Source organism: Ambystoma mexicanum, chromosome 4p (genome assembly GCF_040938575.1).
Source record: "Ambystoma mexicanum isolate Mex_15411 chromosome 4p, UKY_AmexF1_1, whole genome shotgun sequence".
Taxonomy (NCBI): Eukaryota; Metazoa; Chordata; class Amphibia; order Caudata; family Ambystomatidae; genus Ambystoma; species Ambystoma mexicanum.
In genome coordinates, this window is record NC_090927.1 from 468635985 (window position 1) to 468661565 (window position 25581).

Consider the following 25581-nt stretch of genomic DNA (forward strand, 5'->3'; position numbering starts at 1 on the left):
CCACTGCAAAAAGTTTGACTACAAGTGTTGGCAGTAAACCCAATTGGTAGCAGTCTGCACCACCCAGATTTACCTGGTAGCTGTGGCTGAGCAGTCAGACTTCTCCCAAGAAGAGTTAGACAGTATATAGAGCATACACAATAGGGCCAAAAATATAGTAGCACAAGCAAACACTGACCAGAGCTTTGGTATAAAAGTATATAATTATTTATTTAAAAGTACACTTATAAGAATACACTGGCACTAATATGTCAAACACGTTCAAACACAGTCACTGGAAATATATACACTGCCCTAATTAATTATTCAACAAGTCTTAGAGAAAACACACCACTTATTATCAAAACAGCGGTGAGCGCTTAACTAAGATGGCACTCCAATAATTTGTTTAAAAAGGGAGAGAAAAGGCAGAAATGGGAAAACACACAATACCATCACTTTTTAAGAACCACAGCACGTCAAGAAAGGAAGGGTCTACTGTAGAGCAAAAAGTTCATAGGCCTGGCCCACTCTTGGAGAGAGCAAGGCGGAATGTGCCCAAGATCACACAGTTGAAGTACACTTTAAAAGTCTTTGCAGATAGTTCAAAAAGGAGTTGGATCAGTTCAGAAAAGTTAGTTAACAGGTCCGAGGTCACCCCAGGATAGAGAGTCAAGGATTTACGGGACACCTTGGACAGTCTGTTGCAAGAGAGACCAGGCGGGACACAGTACCTGAAATGGTGAGAAAGCTCCAGCGGGGGCAGTTGTTCCTGGCAGCGGGTGCAAGTCGGTGCTTTGTCCAGGGGAAGAGAAGATCTCGACGTGGAGGAAAGCTGGAGGTCGTTGCACTGCCAGGGAAGAAACCAGCCGCGGAGTTTCCCGGTTAAAAGGTACGAACCTTTTATTTGCGGTAGTGGTGAAGCGTGGCTATCCGGCCGCCGGGGTGCATGGCACGGGCGATTCGACCACGAGACGATCCAGGAGGCGAAAAAGGCAAACTGGTTAACCCCACCAGCTCAAAGGAAGAAGACTCTCCTGGAAGAAGATCTTCTCTGTCGTTGGGAAGTGGTTAGTCGGTTCAGCAGGGCTCCACCGGTGGTGTCGTCGTTGCAGGTCGTCTCAGCTTCTCCCTCTTCGGATTCTTTAGGTCCTGTGGCGACTTCTGAAGTTCCAGTCCCCAAAACCCTGCTTTTATGCAGAAATCCCCCATTCATCAGTCCTAGCTGTCACTCAAACATGCTAAGTGGTGAGCCGGGCGGCTCACCACTGGGCCAATCACACAAGAGTGCGACTTGAGTTGCCAAGGCAACTCAGTCCAGGGTGCCTATTCCCCCCTCCCACACATCCTGTAGACCCAGACAGAGTGGCACCCCTTTTGGAGGCTTCTGTGCAGAAGCCCTCCAAAAGTGGAACAAAGGGCTCGACTTGGGGTGGAGTTACAGAGGCAAACACAAATGCCATTTTAAAACCGAGTCCTGGCAAAAAGACCCAACCGGGGAATAAATATTAAATAAATTACCCAGCAGTATCTTTAACATTGCACCAAAAAGTGGTGCGTTTAAAATGAATGGGAAAATCCCATAGTAATTATTCTTAAGGAATATTTTGCGTGGTAACCACTGCCACCAGCTCGACAAGGGGGGACTGCACAGTGCCCCCTTGAAAACAGACTCAGGGGTAATCTAATTAACCCCTTCCAGTACTTCCACAATATGATGGTTTATACTGGTTCTGTTCACAAATTTGGACTAATAAAGCCAATGGTGACTTTACATGCCCTGGTAGACATTAGTCAGTCCCAGGGTATGGAGTCTGTTTGGGGGTCACAATGACACCCCTGTGTTACTGCACTGAGGGTGCTGTGTAACACACATACCAAAAACACACGCAGCCCTATGGAGTAAAAGACCCCATAGCCCATAAAACACATACAAAGTCAAAAAGGATATCTCAAATCATGTCTAAGAGTGCGAGAAAGAGAGTCTCACTCTTAGCAGCAGAAAAAAATAAACCCCAAAAATCCAGCAAAGCTGCTGGGGGACTCACTAGGTTTGGGAAATTAGCCTTAACAGAGAATTCTCCCTAACACAAAGGAAAACATTGGAACAGGAGTTTTAAAAGGAATTTATTTTAAACTGTGCACTGGTAATCTGAGTAAACCCTTCAACTCAGGGTATCACTTTTCATTGCTTTCACTTGGAAGTATTATTATTAAGGTATTTATTGCAGGCAGACCTAGCTTTGAGAAGCAACGGAACGCTTTACAGAGGTATTCACCATTACAGATACATAATGGAACGCTTTACAGAGGTGTACAATTTTAAAGATGCACAATAACGGAGCGCTTTTCAGAGGTAACAGAACAGATATACAGCGGGGCTTAAGATACAGAGGAGGACAGAGGAGGGGTACAGCTGTACCGGGCGGCGGGGAGGAGAGGGGCGAGTGGCGTCTAGCGAGTCAGGTGGCACGAGGGGCGACGTAATGGCCTAGGTGTTGAAGAGGAGAGTCTCCTTGAAGAGATGGGTCTTGAGTACTTTTCTGGATTGTAGGAGCGTAGGGGCGTGTCTGATGCTGATGGGGAGGAGGTTCCATAGGCTTGGGGTATAGGCAGAAAAGGCTTGTTTTCTGGTCCTTTCCTTTTTGCAGCAGCGGATTTCATGTCTGTACGTGTCCTGGCTTCTGGTCGTTCCCTGTCCGCCAGAGATGCAGAGTTTTGTTGCGATGTAGCTGAGTGACTGGTGGGCAACTGCCTTATAGATGGTGCAGCAAGACTTGAAGGTGATTTGTGCGTGCAGTGAAAGCCAGTGAAGGTTGATGAGGGCCAGCGTGATGTGGTCGTATCTGCATAGATCCTTGAGGAGGAGTGCTGCCAAATGTAGGACACTTCTCAAGGGCACAAAGGAGGATGACTGGAGGCCTTTGAGGAGTGCATTGTTCCCATCCAGGTGGAATAGGACCAGTGCTTGAACGGTGGATCTAAAGCTGTCCAGAGGAAGTAAGGGCTTGACATTTCGCAGGAGGGAGAGCTGATACCAAGCTGTCTTTCTTAGCTATTTATTTATTTATTGGTTAGATATACATATAGCCAATTGGCTTTGTATAACACATTAACAAAACAACATAAATACACAAAATCTAAAAACAGATTTCATTTTCACATATCCTATACAATACAATTTAAAATTGCCACAATTTTCAAGTAAAAAACAACAATGAAATATATGAGGTTAATATCATTGCCTCGCATAAAAATCATCCATTGATCAGACATCTCAGTCATCACAGTGTCATTATTATAAGATTTAAAACAAATAATTCGCAGATCGTTTAAACTTTCACAACACATGATAAGATGGTAAAGGGACTCAACGACATTTACTCCACACAGGCGACAGTACTTTGGCATATGTGTGGATCCTATATTAGCACAATTTGTTTCTAATGCAACAGTAGCGTTAAATTTCATCATTAGATAGGTAAGAAACGTGCTAACATTGGGATAGGCAATAATGTATAGGGGAGAAGACACTCGACTCATATACTCATCAAGAAACCTGCCACTGAACTTTTTAGATGCTAGATTAATCATGTTTTGTTCATGGCAGTAATCTTGCACCCTGAACTTAAGTCTCATTTTGAATGATAGAAGAGAGAGGGCACCTGGATCAGACCCATTGGTCCATGTGCGGTGTAGCCTTTGAATTATACCAATGGTACCAATCAACACATTACCTTCTAGACTAAGATATGCTTTTACAAATGTCACAAAAATAGTTTTAGTGCGGAGTGTGACAGCTTTCTCATAGGACAAAACACATTGGCAGATATATGCGTACAAATAGCTTTTGATATTGAATTCCAAATACAGATATTCCACACTCACACTTGGAGGGAGACGTAGTAGTTTTCTTAAAAGGTTGGATTCAAGAACCACACCACGTTTGACAAACTTGTGCCCCCAAACTTCCACAGCATAGAGCAGCATTGATCTAATTTTTACAAGATAAATATTAAGAACTGCAATGACCGAATAGCAGCAATTGCGACCAATAAATACACTTAAAGTGTTTGCAGCCACAATACATCTGCTCTTAATAGTAGACCACTGTTCCTTCCAATTCAGCTTTTCATCAATGATAACTCCCAGGTATTTGTAGGATTTCACCTGTTCAACTTTTTTGTTTTCCAGGCACCACGAGTATTTCTTAGGTCTACATTTATTTGAGGAGACCATTATCTTACTCTTATCAATGTTGATAGACCATTTTCGGCTGAATAGATAACCAAGGAGTCAAGCATATGCTGAAGGGCCCGCCGGAGTATAATCCAATAATAGCAAGTCGTCAGCATAGGCGAGCCAACCAATAGTTACTCCATTCACTCTCACGGGATTGGCTTCTGGGATAAAGAATGCTTTCATCATGTCTGATAAATACAGATTAAAAAGGATGGCAGCGATCATGCAGCCTTGCTTGACACTGCAACTAGTAGCCATGAATTTCAAAAGTTTGCCTGTGGCATTGAGTCTTATGCGTACTGAGGTGTCAGTGTAACAACATTAGCATCTTTAACAGACCTTGGGGGATCCCCCATGAACTTAGTTTTTTCCAAAATCTGTTTCGCAGTATGGTGTCAAATGCCGCTGAGAAATCGATATATGCGCAATAGACATTCAAATTGCGTTTTCTCCAAACATGTTCAATCGAAGATGTTAACCGCAACAAATTATGTGCAGTGCTAGATTTGTCGCGAAAGCCTATTTGATTGGAGGGTAAGATATTATTTTCACTTATCCAATCGTTTAGTTCCTTGAGCAATACCTTAGTAAATATCTTAGAGGACACATCTAGCATTGCCAGCATTCTAAAGTTAGCCGGGTTATCCCATGACCCTTTTTTATGAACGGTAAGGATGTGGCTTGTCTTCCATGATAGAGATATTGCACCAAGTGTCCCTATTTGTTTAAACAGGAGCACAAGTACAGCACCCCACAGTTCAGGCTTCTTTTTTATTACCATGTTGCAGTCCCCATCCGGCCCTGCTGCACGTGAATTCTTAAGATTTTCAATAATCTTAACAGTATTGAGTTCTGAGGATTTACAGACCCAAGTAACTTCGGGAGGAAGAGTAAGCACTGTACCTAGTTCAACTTTTCCCAAAGTGCCATTGATATAGTGGGCCCACGCTTCTTCGGTGATCAAATTAATTGTCAAATCGCGTTTTTTGTGTTTGCTAAGGAGATGCCAAATGCCTTGTTGGTTGTTGGACAAGGCAACTAGAGACATTTTTTTCCATAGTTTGGTTTCACATTCGCGTTTATGGATTTTAAGCCATACTTTATAATTCTTTTTAAGTTTTTTGATTAGACATGCTACCTCATGTGCTGACAGCAACGGGTCATTATTTCTAACAGTATGAATTTCATTACGCAGTTTTTTTAGCAAGAATAATCTTTTTATTATTCCCAGGTCCACGTGATATAGCAATGTTGGAACGTTCCCCAGTTGATTTGTATATTCGACGTTCACCCACATGTTTCTGAATATTTTGCATAAGCTCAGTGAAACTATGCAAAATTTGGTTACCAGTGTTCATACCGGACACCCCCTCCTTAATGAACTCCGGTAATAGGGGGATACCAATTGAGAGACATGTTCAATATTTCGACTATGCCATACTATCCTATTATTTCCTTAGTTTATGCTGAGAACCCCATTATTATCATAGTCATGGTGGTCTGTGCCCTTTTCTGGTATAGCAAATAACAGAGAGAAGGGTAGATGGTCACTCATCTCTCTCAACTACACCCATATCAATGACAAGATGAAATCCAATCTGGTTGGTGAAAATGTAGTCAAGGGTAGCTGCAGATCTACCTTCAACCCTAGTAAAGTTCATAGGCACATCGCTAGGTGTTAGACCATTAAGTTTCATAAAATTGTGGGTCTGCATAACATTCGTCCACTTTTTGCCTTGTCTATTGGACACCGAGTGGATTTTTGATTTTGACGAGACACCCATTTGCACATCAAACTGACAATAGTCCCCATTTTTCGCATTCAAATCTCCCAAGAGGAATATAGGGTAACGATGATTGAACAGTTTCAGCACATTTACAACAGTCACAATATTAGTTACAGTTTTGGCCAGATTAGGAGGATCGTAAATATTGATAACAATTAGGACGGTAGACATCCATGTTAGTTTCCCAACTAATATATGCTCATTAGATAATGAAAGTTTCATAATAGACCATGGTGATTGAACAGAGATCAACAAGCCACCTTTCGGATGGCCCAAAGGGCCCTTAGACGCAATTTGGTGGACAGTACATCTATCATCTATCTGTATTTCTGCTGTTAGCCATGTTTCCTGGAGTGCAATAATGTTAAAAAGTGCCATACATTCAATCAAACTATCACCCTGAAACAGATGCGAGTGCCCACGAGTATTCCAGGAATAGAGCAACTGCTTCGATTATGGTCATTGGCGAGATTCAGCAAAATGGGGCTTAAAACTCAAAGGCAACCATTGCCAATAGCCTTCAGGAATGGCATCATTATTGCTTGCCACAATATTAGTGCCATGTTTAGGCAGCCCTTCCTTATGTGCAGAGCTGGGTTTGGTGTTCGAGCTAGGACTACTTGGATTAGTGTTACTAGTCCTCTGAGCCGTGATACTATGGCATGATTTTTCAGAGGGTATTAACACTTTATGGGTGGCATAACCAAGACACAATAGCTCAACTTCGTATCCCATAACGTAGTTAAGCGTGGCTTCAGCCTCAAAACACACGTTAGTAATATATTTGTTATGAAGCTCAAGCTGGTCGACCAAACGAATATCACCAGATGTTATTACCCTCAAAGGAACAATGGTTTTGAATAAACTCAATACAGCAGCGCGATTTAGAGGGGGAGACCACTTTACCATGTGGACTTGCATAATTTGTAATGCGGATAGCATTCCTGTGCAATTCCCACCACTGCTAGTATTAGCATTAGATGAGGAGGTATTAGCGTTGTTATTAAGTACCCAGGCATCTGGCAATGTAGATTGAATAGATACCACAGGCATGTTCATAGTGCCTACTGCCTTTATCATGTTAGTTGGTGGCTCAATTGCTATAATCGAAGACAATGAGGATTCTACCATCACACAATTAGATTTTGGACCAGTCGGAATATTATCAGGAATCAACTCATTAGTTTGGATAGGAGTAATCACTTGATCACTAGTATTAGCAACTACAACCTCAGCAGATACTTCAGACTCAATCACAGAGATGACATTCACAGAGTCATCTTTCAGTCTTGGGACAGAATGTTTCTGCTTTTTAGTAGTGCGCTTACTATACATAAAAGCCTGGTGGACTATACTCGATTGCTTTTTGGCCAGAGTAGTCTTCTTCACAACAGGCTCACCCTTACCTTTTAGATTTGTCTTAGTTATGACTACAGGCAAGGGTATAGTAGAAGAAGTATTGCGCTTACTTGCACACACTTTACAATGATACTCTTTCAGGGACGAATGAATTAGTAATGGCTGAACATCAATTTTGGTTTCTAAATGTGCACATTTCTCGAGCAGCATAGTGAGCAGATTTTCTAGGGCATTAAACATTTCATCAGAATTCATACTTGAATCTGCATCATCATTTATATGTGAGCCCTCGCCATAATCGGTGATTACATTTTGAGAGTGACGAACATTCTCCTGTGTTGGTTTAATAGTATTAAAACAAAATATAGATGGAATACCAACATCAAAACCACTCTCATTCTTCAATACGGGTTTACAATTAGGAACAATGGATAAATCAAGTCACAATGGCAGTGTCATCTTAGTAGGGGGAGTGAAAAATAATGGGGTAGGAACAACCGAGGTTAAAGATATTTCAGGATCAATACCCATTTACTCAATTTCTAGTTCTTCCAGTTCAGAAATGGATATATCAATTGAACTTTTTCCATTAGTGTTATTCTCCTTGTGGACAATGGCATTAGTACTACGATTAGCTAATAATCCATTAGTATATGTGATCACAGGCATTGCAGTTGGTGAAAGAGCAATGCTTGCAGTGATTGGCACAAAGTCAGCCACTTTAGGATCAAGCTGACTTGAGGTAACACTAGGCGTAACATGATCATGAGACCCCTTGGCCATGGCCTTGGCTATGCAATTCGTATTAGGATTGGCACAAAATACATCAGACAAAAGCTTACCGCTTACACAACCAAGATCATTTGTCAAGTCTGATACCAGATCCTCTGATGCCATAAGACGATGATCTTTATCAATAGGCGGATGAGGTGCCGTTAATATATGGGTGGGGGTCTTTGCAAAATAATCAGTGATAGGATTACCTATAACAGCACCCTTTTTTGGACGAGTAATAATCTTAGGTACACATACACGCCTATTGCGCAGATTTTTATGCATAGCGATTTCCTTGTCGTAATCGTCCATACCTCTACAACGATGTTGCACACAACACAACACAAACTGGCAATCCGATGATATCCTGGGATAAGGCGTTTAGGCACACACCAAGAGGGAAGTGTAACAATGTAGGTGCTAATGATCACACAATGGTAAACTACACAGTGTATTACAGTCACAGTTGTTACTGAATATAACCACTCATGTGACTAAACATAGACACTAAATAAAAGGCATAGACAGCTAAAAAATGTTATTAAAATTATGAGTGCCTAGATCATATTACGATTTGCAGAAAATCATCAAAATGAGCTAAAAACAACTAGTATTAAAACTTTCAACAACAGATGAAACGGGCAATAATACCATCAGTATAACATGTGAAAAGACAAAGAGAAATTACTAACATACTGTAGACTCACCCCAGGACTGCTGCTGCCAATAACAATCAAATCGTGTCTATAATGCCTTCAAATGCAGTCATAATATTAAATACAATGGTGGCACAGGGGAAAAATAACACAGCTGATGGCTAAACAACGTGGCTCTTGCACTTGCCAAGCAGCCAAACAGCCTAACAGCCACTTGCAGAGCCACTTCAGGAGCGCGCGCGCAGCGGCTCGAATTTATGACGAACTGGGCGTGTCCTAAAAATGAATGAATAAATAAAAATTGTATAAAATATACGTGGTTAGGTCCTATAATTATACTGGAACACGTATAATTATTTTGTGTAGTCAGTATTAGTCCACAAGTGAAGGTATCCAAGGATATCCGTGGAAAGTGAAAGTGTAATACCAGCAGCACTGTTTCCAACGTCGTGACGGGAGAGTTCCACAGCCTAACAGCCACTTGCAGAGCCACTTCAGGAGCGCGCGCGGCGGCTCGAATTTATGACGAAGTGGGCGTGTCCAGCAGCACTGTTTCCAACGTCGTGACGGGATAGTTCCACAGCCTAACAGCCACTTGCAGAGCCACTTCAGGAGCACGTGCCTTTCTTAGCTATGTGTGTCTTGACTGAGAGGTGTTTGTTGATGTGGAACCCGAGGGACTTGGTGCAGAAGGTGAGCTCGGGTGCGAAGCCCTCGGAGTTCATGGTTGATGGCCAGGTCTGTATGTCTCTATGTCTGGGTGTTCCATTTTTTGGTGAGGGAGAGGTTGAGCTTCAAGTATGCCCTGGACATCCAAGACTGGATCAGCGAGAGGCAGGTTTTGAGCTCCTGGACGTCCTTGATAGTCGATATTGAGGTATAGCTGGGTGTCGTCCAATATGGGTGGATGTGCATGTTGTCTGTGGCTAGGAGGGCTCCCAGCGGCTCCATGTATATATTGAAGATCACTGTGGAGAGGATGGAACCCTGCAGGACTCCAAGGTGACTGGTAGCATTGGCGATCTAGAGCAGTCCATCTGAACAAACTGGTTGCGGTCGGCGAGGTAGGACTTGAACCATCATAGGACAAGGTTGCTGATCCTCATCCCCCGATGTAGGGTGTCCGTATGCGCCTATTGGTCTACTGTGTTCAAAGCGGCTGAGAGGCCGAGTAGAACCAGGAATCAGGGGTGGCTGTCGTCAAGGATCTTGAGGGTGTCGTCAACCACCTGTATGGTTGCTGTCTCCGTGCTGTCCGTCTTGCAGCACACTTCTCTACTTTCCAAATGTCTCGTCTTTCTCAAACTACATGGGCTCTTTTGGTTCTTTGGGTGGGTCTCCAGCTTAGCAATGCTCTCTCCTGGACTCCGCTGACTACTACTAGTTTCATGGCTTGGAACATCACCACCAACATGGGCTCTGTTCTGCATGCCTTCACCAGGCTGTAGCTCCAGATAGGTCAGAGCGCCTATCTCTCCTCCAGGCTTTTGCATCCCTGCTTAACACCTACCCTCTTCCAGCAGGTCTTCCAATAGCTTCTCCCTTACTAATGTGTCACTTCCCAGTCTTCATCCTCTTGGTGGGGAGTCCCTTGTGCTGTTACCACTGGTCTCATTGGTTTACTGGTATTCATCGCCACCTCATTCCCCAACCTTTTTTAGTCTCTGACCTGTGATCAGTTGGCCCAGAGATGGGGGCTTGTGATGGGAGTATAAACCTCCGGCTACCATCTTGGAGTGCATTGCCACTGTTGTGTGTAGCTGCCCTATCAGAGGTGAAGGCTCTCTGTTCCTCTTCCTTATCCAGGTTTACTGTTTCCACCCCCACCAGGCCGCGCATGCAATAATACAGTTCCCCTCAGGATGTTTTGCGTTTTATGTGCGTTTTGAATCTCTCGGGCCTTGGGAAGGCACTTCAATCAAAACACGATGTTTTAAGTTTGTTTCAAGATGACAGTAATTGTGCAGAAGTATTGGCATTTGAGAATAACTAAATAATTAAATATTTGCTTGGCGCAGTAGACCTACGTCTTCGGAATTGAGGTTCACCTGTGATGCCTTGTAATGGTTACATGGTAATGTCACCAACATGAAGGGATTACATATGTTCATTGCTTGATTTGACTTTGTAGTTATGTTAATTATCATATTTGGGCCTGTGGAGTAGAGGTCAAACAGAATATTCTAGGGGATTGGGTCCTCCGACGTATTCCATATCTATGACGGGTAATCACCACAGCTGTGCTGCTTCGGAAACTTTTTTCTGCGTCCTGCGTCGATGCGCCGCCGTCGAGGACCTCCTCCGACGTCATCCGATGTGATAAGTAGGACGCACGACGCCCGTAGCCTCAGTTCCGTTTTTTCAGCGAACGTGTTGCTTCGTGAATCTCGGTTACGCCTCGACTCTTTGGAATTCTGTTCTTCTCGGTTCTTCGAACCTGTTCGTATTTTGTGCGAAAATCCTTCGTAAGAAAATGTCTTATACTTCGTCTTCGACCCCGCGTCCGGGCTTCAAGAACTGCAGGGATGTGGGTCCAAGATGTTGGTGACGGACTCGCACGACGCCTGCCTCTGGTGCCTCGGGGAGGCCCACGACACGGATGACTGTATCGACTGCCAGTCGCTCGCGTCCAAAGCCTTACGGGAACGTAAGAAGAAGTTGTCGGTAGGTCGGGTGTCCAAGCCCCGGAAGTCGAAGTCTGCGGGGCTTTCGACGGATGATTCGAGAGGTGACTCTCCGCGTAGTCGTTGGAAGTCTCGTGGCTCTCCTTCTAGGAGTCGGTCTCGCCACTCCTCGGCCTCTTCGAGGCATTCTCGGAAGCGCCGACAGCGGTCGTCTTCCAGGTCCTCTTCTGAGGACTCTGCCCGGCACGTCGCTTACCCCACCAGCCGTGCGACGCCGGAGGAATGGGCTTCCTTCGGGAAGAAAATGCTGGCGATTCTCGAGTCGCAGGGTACTAAGCAGTCTGCGCCCCCAAGTGGGGTCGGCCGTGAGAGGTCGAGAGACACCGCTCGCAAGAGTGGTCGGCACGAGTCACGGGAGAGGACCCGTTCGGACAAGGGGACTCGTTCTCGACGTACCCGTTCCAGGTCCCGGTCCTCAACGCGTTCGAGACCGTGTGCACCTGTGATGTCTTCGAGGAAGGAGGGCGTCGACAGGCTTTCTCGAGGCTCCGGCTCCGAGGAAGTCGTCGAAGCCGTCGACGCTCAGGTCGTCGAAGGACACGCTCGGAGCTCCGGCTTCGAGGACTGTGTCGACGCCGTCGATGCTGGCGGCGCTGCATCTGACGTTGACGCCGATTTCGCCATCGCTATGCACCCCTCGATCCTTACGAGGAATAGCCTCCTCAGGCTACGCACTCGGATCACAGCATACGTGTCACACCACGCTCATCAATCACCCTGGCCACCGCAGATCTGTAGACCAGACCCCACGCAACATGCTACCCCCGACCCTGCCCTCGCTACTCTGATGCTCTCGAGAAATAGTTTACTCCGATTACGCAAGCAGCCTCCTGTGTGCGTCTCACACCACGATCACCAATCATTCCGCCCACCGCAGATCCACAGACAAGGCCCCACGCAACTTGAAAACCCCGACTCTGCCACCACCATGCCCCCTCTGATCAGCATGAGGAATAGGTTCCTTAGAGTCTGCACTCAATTCTTCCCCCGCATCCCCCACTACATCCCCCCAGCCTCTGCGTCCTACGCAAACACACACACCTGCGAGACCTACCTGTAAGTACATCAACTGCACGCTTCTCAAAGCAAGCAAGCAATCAACAAAAGGTGGAGGAGTTGCCTACATCGCCAAGGCTAGCCTAGCGCTTAGAGTAACAACGACACCTACACCTAAATCATATGAACTAACAGTCAAGATAGCCACTTCTAAAACTAGCTCCTTAACCATCCATCCAATATACAGACCTCCTGGCCCCACTGGGTCCTTCGAGGAGGATATCATCGCATTATTTTCAGACAAAACTAAACCTACATCACAAATAACGACCACTCAGCTAAACTTCTTGCTGATTCCTTAGCTGAAATAGACTTCACGCGAAGAGTCGGATAACCTACCCATGAGAAAGGGAGAACACTTGACTGGGTGGCTGACTTCAATTGTGAAACCTCTATCACAACGATCGCACCCCAGCCATGGACAGATCATTTCTTAATTTCCTTTACCATCTGCATCAATAGACCAACTAACAAACCTAAAATAATGTCCCCACCTCTCCCTGCTAGAAATAAACGAAACGTCACGACTGACAAGCTACTGCCCCTCTTGCTCCAGACCGTAAACTTATCCAACTCGTAAGATCCAGCGGAACTTGTAGACCTCTACAATAACACTATGACTCAAGCCCTAGATGCTATTGCCCCTCTTAAACTTCGAAATAGTAAACTTAAAGCACACCTCAATACTTGGTTTACCCCTCAGCTAAAAGCCCTCAGGCTTGAAAAAAGGAAAATGGAAGCCAATTGGAAAAACTTACCTTCAAAAGAAAACAAAGACAAGGTGACTGAAATAACCACCTAATATAGAGCTGAGATCATCGGGACCAAACAAGAAACCTATAATGAAAGAATCCAGTTAGCCAGTTCCAGCACAAAGGAACTATTTGTAATCCTCCGGGAACTAGATTCTCCCATTGCCCATGATGACTCGTGCCCAAAAAACAAAGGATGGTGCACGGACATTCAAACGGCTCTTTCAAACAAAATTGCCACACTACAAAACAAAGTAGCTTCCAAAATATTAAACCTCTCCAACTTAGAGACTTCCCAGAGACCCCAAAAGAAAAACAGACCTCAATAAACTGCAAGAATTCAAACTCTATCAAATCTCCACAGCTGAAGTTGAAAAAATCATTGCATCCCTTAAACCATTGAGATGCCAAGGCAACCTCTGCCCTGCACAAATAGTCAAAGAAGCAGCCAGAGACCTTGCCCCTTTTATTACGAAATTAATAAATGCCTGATTTAGGACATGCCAAGTACCAACAAATCTCAAGAACGCATGGGTTCTGCCTGTACTTAAGAAAGCCTCCCTTGACCCATCAATCCCAACTAACTACAGGCCAATCACCACTGTCCCATTCTTACTCAAAATACTTGATAAAGCAGCATACCTTCAAATACAGCACTACCTAGATGTAAATAACCTATTAGGGCTTATACAATCAGGCTTTAGGCCTCTCCACGGAATGGAAACGGCCTTGATTGACTTGAAAATGCAAATAGATCAATTGAAAGATAACAGACAATGTGCTCTACTCCTCCTTCTTGACCTCTCAGCCGCTTTCGACTTGGTGGACCATAACATACTCATCAACGACAAACTTTTCACAAGAAGCTGCTGACTGATTAAATCCTTTTTCAACAACAGCTCGATGAGAGTCTTCTCTCAGTTGGATGCCGCGGACCCAATCCCTATCACATGCGGAGTACCACAAGGTTCATGCGTCTCTCCGACAATGTACAATGTATTTACCAAGCCACTTTTTGACAAACTAGACCACCTGGGTGTCATTTACACAAACTATGCAGATGACACCTAGATACTTATACCCCTATCAGGTAACTATGATACAGATCTCGCCCTAATCAACACAATCTACCTCAACATCCATGCATGGATGGCCATCCATAGCCTCTGCCTGAATGATGAGAAGACAGAAATCTTGATTCTAGGTGCCCCCACCAACCTTAACAAACTTGATGCCTAGTACTCTGCATTCAATGTTGATGGCAACATCATCAACACGGCCAAGAATACTAAAACCCTTGGGTTCTACCTTGACTCCCCTCAGAAACTTTGAAAACAAGTTAATGCAACATCTTCAGCCACCTCATACACATGTAAGCTTATACATGCATGTAAACCATACCTCTCGACTAACAGTTGCATTATTTTAGCAAGAGTGTTAATTTTGTCTAAACTGGACTACTGCAATGCATTTAATGCAGGAGCAAACAAACCTATCCTTCACTAACTTCAAACATTACAAAATAATGCTCTCAGAGCAGCCTTAAGCATCCCTAGGAGAGATCACATTTCAGAAATTAGAAGGAATCACAAATGGCTTTCCTTTAAGGATAGGATTAACTTCAAATTAGTCTCTATTACACATAAATGCCTCAACAAGGCTTCCCCACAATACCTAAGCGAGAAAATCGTAAGAAAAACATAATCTCGACCAACCAGGTCCATCAATTCCTTCTACATTACGGTTCCACACTTCAACCTGGGGAAGTAGCAGTTTCCCGGTTCAAGCCGCCCTAGCCTGGAACGCTCTCCCCATACATCTACGCACTGATCAGCCCTTCCAAAGTTTCAGATTCAATACCAAAAAATGGCTATCTGTGAACAATACTGCTCTCCGGAATACCTAGACAGCCGAGACTCCCGGCACTCCCTGCTTGAATATGCACTTGTCCTCTGACCATGGTAAACTCTCTTCTACTGACGCATCATTGTCTTCTTTGTGACTTATTCTTGTTATAGCCTTCATGCATTTTTCTGTACTGACTGTATTGATACTTATATTATTGTGATATTCCACTTCTGTATGTACCAATTGTGATTATAAGCTGTCTTGTAATGCGCCCAGATACCCTAGCGTGTGGTGCGCTTTATAAATAAGCAAAGAAACAAGATTATTCCCGGCCCATGCAGCTGAAAACCTTGATCTTCTAACCTCCAACAACCTCAACCTACTTGCCATCACTGAAACATGGCTCCAACTCGCTGCTGGCCCAGCCCTTTCCATTGCTATCCCTACGGGCTATGCCATACTAAGATTTGACAGATTCTTTAAAACAGGAGGCGGTGTCGCCATAATCTTTAAAAATACCCTCACCATAAGAGTCTTGCAAACCAATGCCATGCCCAACTGCAAATCCCTACTCGCCAAGTTCTCCTTGTTCCTGAAAGACTCCATCACCATCTTCCTGATCTACTGCCCACCAGGATTTAGCCCTGCCTTCAACGAGAATTCACTGCAAAGCATCTTTGCATCCATCAAGCCCAACTCAAAAGTTGTAACCCTTGGGGACCTCAACCTAGGCCTTAACGACCCAGCAGACGCAACGGCCTCCAGCGTAGCCACAGCACTTAACCACGCTGGCTTTACGCAGCACTCCCTCAAGCCCAACCATGATCAAGGCCGCACCCTAGACTGGATCAGCGACCTCAACCGCAACATCTCCAGCCCCGTCACCTCCAATTGCCCATGGTCCTTCCACCATACCATTGCCTTCAAAATCACACACTCAGATAGAGCTAGACCAGTTCACTTGGCCAAAACTGAAGGTATGGCCCAGTGCATAAAAAACCTTAACCCCACCAACCTCGCCCCGTTACTTGCTATCTTTGTGCACCCCCCATCCGAAGTGACAGACCCAGCAACACTAGTTAACCTCTACAAGCAAACTATTGCCCAGGCAGTAGACACGCTTGCCCCCCTCAAACTCAGGAAAGCCAAACCCTCAACAACAAAAAAACACCTGGTTTACACCTGAACTCCTTAAAGACCGTGCTAAAAAGCGTGCTTCTGAGCTAGCATGGAGAAAAGAAAACCTCCCTGGCATCCAAAGCCCTCTTCTCCTCCCTCGCCAAAGACTATAGAAGGGAAATCCATGCTGCCAAAGCTAACCACTCAACTCCAGAATCATCAACGCAGAATCCCTTTTTACAATACTCCGGGAGCTAGAGGCCACCTCCCCTCCACAGCTAGACCTTACAGCGCTTGGTGCGACAGAAATCCAAAACACCCTCACTGGAAAAGTCAATTCCCTCAAAGAAAAAACCTGCACTAGTCTAACCAAACCACCTTCACCCACAGCACCCAGCCCCTTACCGACCCACACCTGCACCCCTTTCAAATTCCACCCAGTTTCAGCCATGGACATCTCCAAGATCATCAAAAATCTCAGACCAGGGACTGCGCATGCGCAAGCTGCGTATGTGGTCGTGAGCGAGCTCGCTCCCAGCGGCCAACAATATCCTTCTAACATATCCTGACTCCCAGGACATGTTCTGATCGTGAACCTGGAGGGCAGTGCGGCGGCGGTAATGCTATATGAGCAAAAGAGACCACTTTTTTTGTTAGGGGCTTGTGGTATGTGGCCTGTAGTACATGGGCAAAAGGAGTCCCCAAAGCAAGCATCATATGTCAACATATAGGTTTGGAGATTTAAGCTGATATGAGGCAACTGTAAGTAAAGATCTTGTGTGGAAACATATATCACAAGATATGCGCAGGAACCAGTGTTACAAAAAATATAATCCATTTTATTTTTGGTGCATACTAAAAAACAAGGACATCAATGGTCCATTTATAAAAAAGGCCAACGTGTAACAACATATAACAGTGAATCAAACACTGTAGTCAAAAAACATACAAATGTATCTCTAGACCACTGTTAAATCTCAACAAAGCTCATTGCTAGCTTTTGGTGGTGTTAGTAGAACAAGGTGACTTCCAATCATAAGCATTTATAATTGATTTTTTAAAGGAACCAAACAATGTGGCGTTGCAGCAGAACAGCTCAGCAGCAACCAGCTGTACTCCCAACAACAATCGGGGGCCGAGAACCCATTGAACAGGCTAATCGGCTCTCCTGACTGGACAGCAGCATTTTGGCTGCAGGGTTTGAGTGACGCACATCATGATCTCCCGTCCGCTCTGTACTCCGCCGGGACCTGAGGGGCACCACACCTTTCCAACGACCCCACCGGCCGGGTGACTGACGGAGCCTGTGTGGATACGGCGTGGAGGTGAGGGAGACGCACGCACACCTCGCACCCCACAGAGACTATTCGTACCATCCTGAGCCCTCCCTCCCCGGGCGAGCCAGAGCCACAAGTTGTCGGACACCCCCATCGAACCACACAGTGTTAGGAAGCGCCCTGCGGTGACCTGGGACGCCCCCCCATCGGCTCAAACCAGGGATAAAGGTGAGGCACCTCACTGATGAGAGACCTGTCCTGCACAAGCCACTCTTAATAGGACACACAACATTAGGAACCCCGAAACGAACTGCGCGGGGAACCACTGGGCAGCTGAACAGGCCAATATTCACTGAACTGTAGTTGCGGGCGGCCCGCCCAGCGGGTGGGGGCGTGGCCTTACACTGCAGACTCCTAACCGACAGACATAGAACCGGAGCTGCTGTTATGGAGAGTGAAATCACTCAACGGACAAGTGTCTAGCAAACAGTATCTTTGTCCTGCGAGGCTGACAGCACAGTGTTAGGGAGAATTCTCATTCTATGGCTAATTTCCCTTACCTATAGAGTCCCCCAGCAGCTTTGCTGGATTTGAAGGGTTTGTTTTTTTCTCCTGCTAAGAGTGAGACTCTTTCCCACTCCGTAGGCATATTTGCTATGTGTGTTCTAGGCTATTTTTTGTGTTTAATGTCTATGGGGTTTATCTCACCCTCATAGGAACCATCTTTATACACATGTGTTACACAATACCCTTCCTGCAGTGACACAGGGGTGTTGTAGCGACCCCCAAATATAGACTTCATACCCTGGGACTGACTACTGTCTCCCAAGGCATGTAAAGTCCCCATTGACTTTACTAGTCACTCTTTATGAACAAAACCAGTACAACCCATCTTACTATGGAGGTACTGGCAAGGGTTAATAGTTTTTCCCTTATGTTCATTTTCGAGAGGGTACCGTACAGTCCCTCTCTCAAAAGTTTCTGGCTGGTGGCAGTGGTTACTACCAAAAATATTCGACCGCGAATATTTCCCTATGGGATTTTCCCATTGTTCGAGGCTACCACATTTACGGACAGCCTCTAACATACCGCCGGTTTATTTTTAAATTAACTTTACTCCGGTAGGTTTTATTTGCCAGACTTTTATATAAATTCTTTCTCGTGTCTTTCTCTAAAATCCTAACCAAGGTGGGGATCCTTTGTTCGTCCTTTTGGCGGGCTTCTGCCAAGAAGTCCTCCTTTCGGCGCCACTGAGTCTGGAGTGGAACCATTGTGTGGGAGGGGGAGTAGGACCCCTGGAAAGGGTTGCCTCAGCAACACATGTTGCACTCTGCCCTGGTAGGCTGGAGGGTCTCCCACCAGGATGACCACTCCACTGTGTGAGTGACAGCTAGGCTGTATGAATGGGGATCTTTCTGCATAAAAGCAGGGTCCTGGAAGAGCAAGACGTTGCCACTGGAACTAAGAAGCCGAAGAGGAGAGAAGCCAAAGACATCTGCACCAACTGAACCACCGGTGAAGCCCTGCTGCAGCGTCTCACCACTTTTCTCCACACGACGAGTGAAGATCTTCATCTGCAAGAGCTTTCTTCCCTTGAGATGGTGGGGCCAACCAGTTTGCCAATTGCCTTCCTGGACCTGCCTTGGTCGAATCACCAGTGCCCTGCATTCAGAGACCGGATAGCCAGGCACCCATCCACCCAGACCGCGATTTAAAGGATCGTACCTTTTATTTTGTTTGGCAGCACCGCGGCTGGTTTCATCCATGGGCAGTGCAGTAACTCGAACCTTCCCCCACGACAAGAGTCTCTCTTCCTCTGCTGGATCTCCCGAACTGCAGGAACTGCCAGGAAAAGCCGCCACTGCAGGAGCCTCGTCTACATTTTAAGGTACTTTGTTCCGCCAGGCCTCCCTTTTTGTTTGGTAGCGCTAAAGGTGTTTTAAATCTTTTACCTACGTGCTGGGTTGGCCGCCCCTATCATCTAACATTGTCTTTCACCTTCTGTAACCACCTTTTTGAATCGTTTAACAAAGACTTGACTGCAGCTACAAGAACATTTTACTCCTGGGCTCTTTGCCCTGTACCACTGACTCTGGCACTGGCCTATTGACTCTGGCTGAATCTTTTACAACTGCCTTCTCTAGATTGCTTCTCAACTAGAACTATGTGGGTGCACCTAACTCTTATAACCACCTTTTCCTTCCCACTTTTAAAACTTGTGAAGTGCCATTTTGCTCGGTTTTCACCTAAGTATTATACATGCTAAAGTACTGCCTTGCCTAAACTTGTTCACAAACTTATTGGCAAGTGTTGCTACGGTGCCTAAGAGTATATTCCTGTATAACTTGTTCTTTCCCTCCCTTGTGAGAAATTGCTAGAGTGTCATTTGTGTTTGGTTTTCACGGTGCCGTTTTGCTCAGTTGTCACTCTTGCTCAAACTTGTCTACAATTTAACCAGGGAGTTGTGTATACTTTTCTTGACTGATTTTACCTTGCTTTAATAACTGTGATTAATGTGTTGAATTAGAAGTGTGTGAAATAAATATATATATTCTTTTTAATACAAAGCTTTGGTCAGTGTTTCCTTGTGCCATAGTATTGTAGTCCTATTGTGTAAACCCTGAATACTGCTAATCTCCCTCTTGAGGTAAGTCTGACTGCTTAGCCACAGCTACCAACTAAATCTTTGTGGTACAGACTGATACCAAAGAGGATTTATTGCTCATACTTGTAGTCTTAATCTTCTGTAGTGCTCCCTAAGGAAACTGCACAGGATTCTGCCTAAAACACAGCACAGCTAGGCCAGAGGCCAGAGGAAGAAACAAGAGAACAAACCCACGCCAGAGGACCGCAGAGGGGGAGGAGAGCAACGGTACAGCGCTGTGATGCACCGAAAAAGGGCAGAACACAGACAAAAGGGGTAAGGGTTATCCGGTCCCTCTTAATGCACTTGAACTCACGGCACATGGGCCGGATCAACGATGGTGCCCCCTAAAAATGCGGGCCTGGGAATGCGGCGCTAAGACCGAACGCAGGAGAGAAAGGAAGCACCACCACCCCAGCAGAAGTCCATAGAGCGAAAGGTAGAGAGAGTGGACCCAACAGGTGAGGGGTGGAACCAGATCAATCGACAGTCCAGGGGAGACACCGGTTCCTCCTCCCCACCGTACATCATAAATAATAACGGACCACCACACTAACCGCCCCCCTCTTACAAAGGGAAGCAGTTGGGGCCACTGGGAGGAATCCACCCCCGACATCAACACATCCAAGCCCCTTCCCTCCCAGGAGAACGACTCAACAGCAACCGCCCGGATGACTCCACGAACTGTCCCACAAAGACTGCGCTCCGAACAGGGCTGCCATGGGCTCAGAGTGGCCCACGCCACAGAGGATCTACATGCCAAGCGAATTGCGCTACCCCACCGGACCAGAGTCATAGGAACGGCTTATGGTCTTTACATTGAATTAAATGCATCAATGAAAATCCATCAAATGGAAATGCATCGAAATGCTATCTTTTACATGTAAAAGTACATGTCCATCGAATATAGGGATGGACAAGTTTCAATGGATATGTGCTTTTAAATGTAAAAGATAGCCTTTCGATGCTTTTATTTTCCACGGTAAAACGTTATGTGGAGCTGTCCAGTGCTGCAAATTTCAGTAATGGCCAGCTCCTTGTAACGTTTTAATGTTCTATATTGGGGGGGTTGGCCCCCCACGCACACCCCCACTTAACCCCTAACCTAACCATAATTCTAACCCTTGCCCTAAACCTAATTCTAACCCTTGCCCTAACCTGTGCCCTAACCCTAATTCTAACCCTTGCCCTAACCTTAACCCTATTTTTAACCCTTCCAATAAACTTAAGCCTAAAATCCATCAAAATCCATCAAATTTTATTCAATGAAAATGCATTTCGATGTAAAGTATTTTCGATGAATAAAATTCGATGGAAATGTCTTAGATGAATTTGATTTCGATGTAAAGTCTAGATACCATATGAACAATAGGCAAAGACAAAGCAAAAAGACAAACCCTACAAAGCAAAATGGACCTCTACACAGTCAGACCCCATCAGGAGCCCTCAGCCATGGCTCCCGAGAGCGGGGAAACAGTGGAGGAAGACCCCCACATCTCTCTCACCGACGTAATGAAAGCCATTGGAGAGTCGAGGACTTCACTCGAAGGGAAAATAGGAGGCCTGTCTGCGGAAGTGTATTCCTCCGGCAAGATCTCCGCAACCTGGCTTCGAGAATTGGGGAAGCGGAGCAAAGGATCTCAAACTCAGAGGACACCATGAGGCCGATGGAGAAACAACTGGTGTAAAAACTGGTTGCCATCACCCAAAAGGTGTCCCAACTCGAGAGCAGAGCAGAGGATAATGAGGGGCGAGCAAGAAGGAACAATATCCGAATCCTCGGGATTCCTGAAAAAGAGGATGGAGGACTGGCTCACTGTAGCATTCACCCCTAAGAAACTCTAAGTGTTTCTCCGTCGAACAAGCTCACATGTTCCCACCTGGACGCCCTGTTCCGGGCACGCCACCACGAACAATCATCACCAAACTTATGAACTTCCGAGACAGGGACGCCATCCTTCAGATGGCCCGGGCCTCCGGCCCCATCTTTTATAATTGCTATCGCATTGGCTTTTATCCAGACTATACCAGGGAGGTGCAGAAGGCCCAGCAATCAGTTGATTCAGTCAAGAATAAACTACACTCCCTGCCAATAAAATATGCGCTGTACTCTTAAGTCCTGTCCCGTTTCCTCCATACTGTACAGGCGTCCCTTCCAAGGGACGGGAGACAGAACCTTTTTCACCAGAAAATCCTTCTTCCCCTTTAATGCGGGGGTGTGGCCCAGGGTGCATGCGCTGCCCTTACTCCGCTCTCCGGCGCCACACCTCAGTCCCCTCTGCGTTGACGAGAACAGGCCGAATTCACCAGCGCTCCTGGGATTGGCTTCGGCCATGTAATTCCATGCGCGGATACTTCTTCTTTGTCTTTTTTGTCTTATCTATCATTCAGGTACTCGGTCTTCAGGCGTCCGGCTCCTCCCTGGCGCATGTCGACTTCTACAGGGTTCAGCAGGTGTCCATCCTGCAACAGGCTCTTCCCAACTTCAGACCCCCACGCCCTCTGCCTACGTTTCCTTGGCCCAGACCACGGTTGGCAATCATGTTCGGCGTGTGACTCGCTGTCCTCGAAGGCGCTGAAGAACAGACTAGCCAGGTGGAGGGAGCTCTTCCAGAGGTTGCCTCCTGAGGATCTCAAGAACTTCGTGAAGCATCGAACTAGGCCCAGGGTAGGGCCGATATTTTCCAGCACACCCCGCAAGGGAGACTCCTTCCAAGGGACTCTCCCACGTGTGAGGGACTGCACAGGTTCTTCTACCGGCACATGCACCGAGGCTGCTACAGCTACCGACCTTCGGTTCGAGGGATCCTCAGATCCTCCCGGGCGCAGTGTTGAGGGACTTGAAGGTTCTTGTACCGGGTCTACACCCGAGGGGCTATGCCCTAACACTGGCAATACGTCCGAGGGGGCGCCTAAACGCAGCTCTACCGACCCCTGGGTCGAGGGTGTCACACCTACCGGGCCGAGGCCCGAGGAGCAAGGTAGGCCTCGTGATGCACACGCGAGAGTCTTGGACGAGGCTGGGCCCAGCGGGCCGAGCACCACGTCGCAGGCACGTGGCAGGCAGCTTGACAAAATGGCCACCGCGCCAGAAAGAGGCACCCGTCCAACACCATTCCACGAATTCGGCGAAGAACGAGTGTCAAGGTGGGACTGGCCTCAACCTGGTAAGGTACGTGGCCTACAGTCTACCCTTCATTTGCGCTGGGCAGCTTTCCTTTGCGTCCATATTGACAGGGTACGCAGCGGCTACAGCAGCCCCCTGCTATCCTGTCGGTACCCCCTGCCACCTCTTTGGCCATTCAAGAGGTGCTCTTCGAGAAGTTACTCGGCCTCATGAGGTCTCCTCAGATGGGGGTTATCATCAAGGATGCCATCAGGGAAGTCATTCCTGCCATGCTAGCGGCACCACAGACGCCTCAATCTGGCCACCAGTCCCTGGTGCAGCCACCTCCTCAGGCTCCACAGCCAACTCTTCAACCTCTGCTGCCTCCTCAGCATCCGGCTGCGGTCCCTGTACCCCAGCCTCCGGCGCCATCTACTACTACTCCTCCTCCTCCTCCTCCTCCTCCTCCTCCTCCTCCTCCACAAGATCCTCGAGATCTGCAGGATACGGACTAGGAGGAGGATCCGGACACGCCATCCTCAATCAGGGCCTTCCACAAACATCTTGCTGGCCTGGCGGAGTACCTGGGCCTCCCCCAATACGAGGTCGAACAGCCCGCAGAGGGGGTTCTGGCTGAAGCCCTCACGAGACACCCCTCTGCCAACACAGGGATTCCACTGCAAACCGATGTAGTCTCCCTGGCCAAGAAGGGTTGGCTCAAGCCCCACTCAGTCCAGCCGGTCAATCGACGCCAAGTACAGGTAGATGGAGGGGGATACACTCTTGCTCTCGAACCATCCTCAGCCACACTCCTCTGTGATCGCTGCGGCATCACTATACTCCAAGCCTTAGTCGTCCTCTGCCCCCTCCTCTGTGGCGCTGCTAGGCAAGGAGGAAAAGATCTTGGAGGCGTACGGCAAGAAGATCTACTCCAACGCCTCCTTGCACCTGCGTCAGGCCAACGCAGAGGCCATGCTGGCTGCCGCCAACCAACGGTTATGGCGGGAAATTGCGGACTTCCACCCGGAACTCCCCACCCAGTGCCAATCACGCTTTAAGGCAGGACTAGCGGAAGCCAAGCTCGTGGTGCATGACATCATGGAATTCACAGTGGCTCATATCAATACCTCAGGCCGTGCCATCTGCATTGCCACTGACATGAGGAGAAAAGCCTGGCTCCGGGCAACGAAATTCAACCCAGATGTCCAGGAACGCATTCTAGATCTACCGTTCGAGGGGGGTGGGGGGGAATGGACCTCTTCCACTCCTCGACGACGAAGAGTTGGACAAAAAGAACAGCTTACAAACGGCTTTATCCATTCTTACAAAGACCACGCCCAAATCGCACACCCAATCAGCAGCGCTCGGAAAAGGGCTGTACATATGGAGGGTTCCGTGGCTTCCAGGAATGCAGATCCAGGCAGCCGGACCACTCGCCGTCTCAGAACCGGCGCAAACAACAAAAGGGGGGGGAATAAGGGCTTTTTCCAGTCCCCCTCCTCAGCATCAGGAGGCATGATACGCCCCTTCGGGTCCATGTGTCTCCGGTGGGGGGGCAGGTTTGCTCTCCATGCACAATTCTTGCGCCAGAATTTTGCGGACCCCTGGATCCTCTCCGTAGTATCCATGGGGTGCTGCCTTCTTATCCCATCCTCTCCTCCCCCCTCCCCTCACACAGGTTAGGACAGCAACTCTTTTGGTGGAGATCCGGCCACTGGTAGAGAGCCAGGCAGTGGAGGAAGTCCCAGCCTCCCAGCAAGGCTTTGGCTTCTACTCCTGGATTTTTGCCATTCAGAAGAAGAACCAGGCGGGCATGAGAGTTGTGCTGGACTTTTCCACTCTCAATCTCCCCCTACCCCTGCAAAAATTCAAGATGGTTACGGCAGCTTGTATAGCGGAGACACTGGACAAGGGAGACTGGATGTGCTCCTGTAATGCTCACCTGACTCCCACGGAGGCGCTGGCCTGGTTCGCGCTGCTGTGACCTCTTCTAAGGTGATGCGCAGGGTTCGGAAGACGGACTGGATCGGGCCCCCAAATCTGGCTTGTCTGGCTCACAGAAGTATCCTTCTGTAGGCGAAAATAGGGGATTAACTGTCTGCGAGGTAATGCAATCAGCCTCCCACTTTCCCCTCTCACCCTCCTCGAAACCCTTCTGTGATTCCTCGTAGCGTCTCACCTTAGGGTCAGGAAGGACAAGCTCTCCATCCTGCTTCTGATGCAGGGGCGCGTTGGTATCCAGTTACTTCACTGGATTTTCGGATTGGTGACAACCAAACTTGCTTGGCTTCCAGGTAA

The 25581-nt window shown here is 47.0% G+C and overlaps 1 protein-coding gene across 2 annotated transcripts in view; it reads left to right on the forward strand.

Annotated features, from left to right (window-relative positions):
- Positions 1-25581, forward strand: part of ADAM17 (ADAM metallopeptidase domain 17) — a 1432827-nt gene that overhangs the window by 1186975 nt on the left and 220271 nt on the right. The window lies entirely within an intron of this gene.